This window comes from Palaemon carinicauda, chromosome 16 (assembly GCF_036898095.1).
Source record: "Palaemon carinicauda isolate YSFRI2023 chromosome 16, ASM3689809v2, whole genome shotgun sequence".
NCBI classification, from domain to species: Eukaryota; Metazoa; Arthropoda; class Malacostraca; order Decapoda; family Palaemonidae; genus Palaemon; species Palaemon carinicauda.
Window position 1 is genome coordinate 123,315,099 of NC_090740.1, and position 6,061 is coordinate 123,321,159.

Consider the following 6,061-nt stretch of genomic DNA (forward strand, 5'->3'; position numbering starts at 1 on the left):
GAAAAGGAGAAATTGAACAAGTATTTGTACTCTCAGCCTTATTTTTACCGTTAAGACCAAGTTTTGAATCTAGGCCCGGCCAGAGGTAATCAAAGTAAATAGAATTTCCCTCGAGTCTGTGATCCGGCGCTATGGTTATCACTCGGTTTTTACCTGATTGTTATGAACCGCCTTAATGGTTCAACAGGTTCTTAAAAAATACTAAACGAATTGGGACTGGAATGAACCGATGGACTGCAACAACCAAAGGGGTGGGTAAAACAGAAAACACTTAAGTACATTAACCTAGTTTATTTTACAAGATTATATACAATAATTACAAGTGAGTACAGGTAATGGGAAGCACAGACACAAATGATCACAGCATAAATTCAGATAACATTAAAATATCAAAAACAGAAAACTTAAACGTTCAAAAAAAAAATGTTAAATAAAATATGCAATACTCAACAAACAAACAAACACAGTAAGCAGCAGCAAGGACCAATTAACAAGAGAATCTTCTCATTATTAATGAAATAATAAACCCGAGCCCATACACTGGCTCTTCCAACAAATAAACATCCACAAACAATCCCTGATCCTCGAGGACGTCCATCGAACACTGCGGGAACAACAACGCCAGTGTTGATACAGCAGCCACTTTGCTGCTACCGAAGAACAACTCTTCAAATCCATAACGACCTCGAGGACTAGGTTAAGGACAAGTCACCACCAACTAGGAGATACTCCAAAGCTGGGTCTGCTGCTCTTTCTCGACTCCATTACGAGAACTGGTCCATCTGGCTTCCCAAACCTGACTAATTCTTGCCACTCACATTGTGACACAAGTAAACAAAAACACCCACCTAAACGGAGAAAAGGGCAGTTACAAAAAAAATGAAACTAGGTTGTTTGACAGTCAAACAACATAACACCTCCACACTCAAAAAAAAAAAAATTGGAAATTTTTTTTCCCCAGATCACTCTCACCCACCCCCAAAGATGTCACAGAACCATCAGCCAAAACAGACCCAATCCTGTCACGGTTGCCATTGTTATGAACCGCCTTAATGGTTCAACAGGTTCTTAAAAAATACTAAACGAATTGGGACTGGAATGAACCGATGGACTGCAACAACCAAAGGGGTGGGTAAAACAGAAAACACTTAAGTACATTAACCTAGTTTATTTTACAAGATTATATACAATAATTACAAGTGAGTACAGGTAATGGGAAGCACAGACACAAATGATCACAGCATAAATTCAGATAACATTAAAATATCAAAAACAGAAAACTTAAACGTTCAAAAAAAAAATGTTAAATAAAATATGCAATACTCAACAAACAAACAAACACAGTAAGCAGCAGCAAGGACCAATTAACAAGAGAATCTTCTCATTATTAATGAAATAATAAACCCGAGCCCATACACTGGCTCTTCCAACAAATAAACATCCACAAACAATCCCTGATCCTCGAGGACGTCCATCGAACACTGCGGGAACAACAACGCCAGTGTTGATACAGCAGCCACTTTGCTGCTACCGAAGAACAACTCTTCAAATCCATAACGACCTCGAGGACTAGGTTAAGGACAAGTCACCACCAACTAGGAGATACTCCAAAGCTGGGTCTGCTGCTCTTTCTCGACTCCATTACGAGAACTGGTCCATCTGGCTTCCCAAACCTGACTAATTCTTGCCACTCACATTGTGACACAAGTAAACAAAAACACCCACCTAAACGGAGAAAAGGGCAGTTACAAAAAAAATGAAACTAGGTTGTTTGACAGTCAAACAACATAACACCTCCACACTCAAAAAAAAAAAAATTGGAAATTTTTTTTCCCCAGATCACTCTCACCCACCCCCAAAGATGTCACAGAACCATCAGCCAAAACAGACCCAATCCTGTCACGGTTGCCATTGTTATGAACCGCCTTAATGGTTCAACAGGTTCTTAAAAAATACTAAACGAATTGGGACTGGAATGAACCGATGGACTGCAACAACCAAAGGGGTGGGTAAAACAGAAAACACTTAAGTACATTAACCTAGTTTATTTTACAAGATTATATACAATAATTACAAGTGAGTACAGGTAATGGGAAGCACAGACACAAATGATCACAGCATAAATTCAGATAACATTAAAATATCAAAAACAGAAAACTTAAACGTTCAAAAAAAAAATGTTAAATAAAATATGCAATACTCAACAAACAAACAAACACAGTAAGCAGCAGCAAGGACCAATTAACAAGAGAATCTTCTCATTATTAATGAAATAATAAACCCGAGCCCATACACTGGCTCTTCCAACAAATAAACATCCACAAACAATCCCTGATCCTCGAGGACGTCCATCGAACACTGCGGGAACAACAATGCCAGTGTTGATACAGCAGCCACTTTGCTGCTACCGAAGAACAACTCTTCAAATCCATAACGACCTCGAGGACTAGGTTAAGGACAAGTCACCACCAACTAGGAGATACTCCAAAGCTGGGTCTGCTGCTCTTTCTCGACTCCATTACGAGAACTGGTCCATCTGGCTTCCCAAACCTGACTAATTCTTGCCACTCACATTGTGACACAAGTAAACAAAAACACCCACCTAAACGGAGAAAAGGGCAGTTACAAAAAAAATGAAACTAGGTTGTTTGACAGTCAAACAACATAACACTGATATAGATGATGGTTGAAATAACTCAACCGCTGCAAATGTTTTGGTGGCCGATGTGGTAACGTCCTTGACTTATGAACGCCAGACTGGGATTCGAGTCCCGCTAAACTTGTCTGTTCCTTTGGTCGCTATAACCTCACCATTCTTGGGAGCTAAGGATGGGGGGTTTTAGGGGAGCCTATAGGTCTATCTGCTGAGTCATCTGCAGCCATTGCCTGGCCCTCCTTGGTCCTAGCTTGGGTCGAGAGGGGGCTTGGTCGCTGATCATATGTATATATGGTCAGTCTCTAGGGCATTGTCCTGCTTGATAGGGTAGTGTCACTGTCCCTTGTCTCTGCCATTCATGAATTGCCTTTAAAACTTTTAAATTTATAAATGTCAGTCAGGTTACACTTTTTTTTACATTGGCCTTCAACCTACCTTTTTTAATAATATAAGTCATTTGTTACTCTGAGAAGATTTGGAAATAAGAATAGTAAAATTACTTTTGTAGAAACTGTATATATACTCGTAGTAAATATCATAATTAGTTTAAGACTTATAATGACAGCTCTTACTAAACATTTAAATCCCTTTTGTTGAATAAAATTCTCGGGGAGTAAATATCCTGGAATGTAAAAAGTTTAATCATTATTATTTCTAGAAACATTACAGCCGTTCCATGACCTCAAACCATTACATTAGAAGACTTTTTTTTTCTTTTTTAACTCGTTTTCATGTCACAGGATAATGATCAATAACTTTTTTTTCATTTCTTTAAATCATTATCGACCATTTCCCTGAATTCATATTCGGAACGACCCGCAGATGTTTCGGGAGGATGATTTTGAATGGACGACTTACATGGGGGTAGAAATGCGAAAAAAATTATGAGATTTTGTCAAGTATAAATTTTAATAAAAGTAGGAATTTCTAATAGGATTTAAAGTACAAATGGGTTTTAATTTCTCCTGTGAAATCCATAATTATATTTCCTCGTTTTCTTATTTGATTTTACTTCCATATTGTATATCTTACTTGCCTTTTCATGACGCATTAGGAAGGCATATATATATATATATATATATATATATATATATATATATATATATATATATATATATATATATATATTTATATATATATATATATATATATATATATATATATATATATATATATGTATATATATGTGTGTGTGTATGTATATATATAATATATACACACATATATATATATATATATATATATATATATATATATATATATATATATATATAATATACACACATATATATGTATATATATGAGTGTATATATAAATACATATACATATATATATATATATATATATATATATATATATATATATATATATATATATATATATATATATATATATATATATATATATATATATTTAATTTTAAGAATTCGGAATGATTAAGAAATAGGATTAGGAATGAAATAGGACAAGACCGGGAATGCATGTTTGAGTTGTGAATCCTTTACACTTTTACAGCAATTATTCTAAATATTAGCAATAGTAAACCGGATTATTTTTCGTCAAATTGCCCATGGAACTGACATGCATCCGATCATCTACATTTACATAACGATGAAAGACATACTGGGATTACCGTATTCCAACCATAAACCACTTTCACTCCAACGAAATGTTCCATCATACATTTTCCCTACTTGATTTGGGTATCTCTATCACAAGGACTTAAAACGATTTTAAATGTCGCTGAAGACTTGTTAGTCCATCCGAGGAGACTCCATTTTCTCCTGGGTATTTGTTACTGCTATTAGTGTTGAAATATATATATTTTTTTTTCAGTAACCGACTTTTATTAGATAGAGAAGGAAGATATAGTTATTTCTCTTTACCTTGGAGGATACAATAAACACAAAATGTCGGGCTAGTAGCTCAGAATTTGCGTTATTTTTTTTTTATTTAAACCCAGAAGCGATTTGCATAATTAAAGCCAAAAACTGTGACTTCCTTTATTTAAATAAAAAAGGTAAGGGACTTCCTTTATTAAACCTAAATGTAAATGACTTCCTTTATTGAAACCAAAAATAAGTGACTCCTTTATTTAAACCAAAAAGTAAGTGAATTTCTTTATTAAAGCCAGAATTCAAGTGACTTCCTTTATTAAACCTAAATGTAAGTGACTTTCTTTATTAAAACCAAAAAGTAAGTGACTTTCTTTACTGAAGCTTCCCTTGTTAAAAGCAAAGGCCCGTGACTTCCTTTATCAAAACCTCAAATTTAATTAACTATTTCCCTGTGATAAAATGCATGCAAGGCCGACTTTGTCTAGAGATACTAAAACACTTATGACGTCAAATTGATTATATGTGTTAGCTAATCATCGTACTGGAACTATAAATATCATTTATCGAACTAAAAATATAAAGTGTCAATTACTTAGGCCTCGTGCAACCACAGATTTAAGATTTCTGCCCCACCTGGAGAAGAATTTATATATTTTTTTTTTTTTTTTTTAACAAGAGTTTAAACCAAAGTTTTTATGTCTTGCATAAACTGTACTTTAAACAAATAAATTAATGTAACTGTAAAGGCACGAGACCTAGAACAGAATAACTATAACTCACCCTGCAAGATCATAATCCAGGAATTATGCATTTACCTTATACTTCTTCTAATAATGTGCTTCCCCAAACCCCCATTTTTGTATGGGTCTGAGCACGGTTGCCTTCTTTTTGAAGGACTTGCTTTGGCTTTGGGCTTGACTGAAGTCCCGATCGGCTGGCCTGCCTGACATCGCTTTCGTCCCCGGTAGCGTATGTTCATTGGTTGTACCAGTCACCAGCGTCCTTTCCTCCCAGCAGCGAGGAGTTTTGGCGCGGTTAGGTAAATATTTCGAGACGTGTAAGGTGTCTGTTGTTTTTAGGTGTTTACGTGATACCATGGTGGGCAACTATCATTTCAATACTATAATCATTTCTTTTTCAGTTATATATTCCTTCATACTGTTGTTAGAGACCACCTTGAATTTGACAGTATCTATGCTGGAAATAGCTGTGATTATATATATATATATATATATATATATATATATATATATATATATATATATATATATATATATATATATATATATATATATATATATATGTATGTATGTATGTATATACATATATATATATATATATATATATATATATATACAATATATAACGGATTTTGAGCGAAGCGAAAAATCTATTTTTGGGTGAGATAGCCATGTCGTCCTGATGGAAGTTCCTATAGGGTAGCTTCCTAGGGTATATTACAACTACGGCGATATTCCCAGAGAATTTACCTTAAGGTACCAGAATTCTAACTCCTGGAGCGAGTATCCCTCGTGAAAGGGATATCGCGACATATCAGAGGACGTA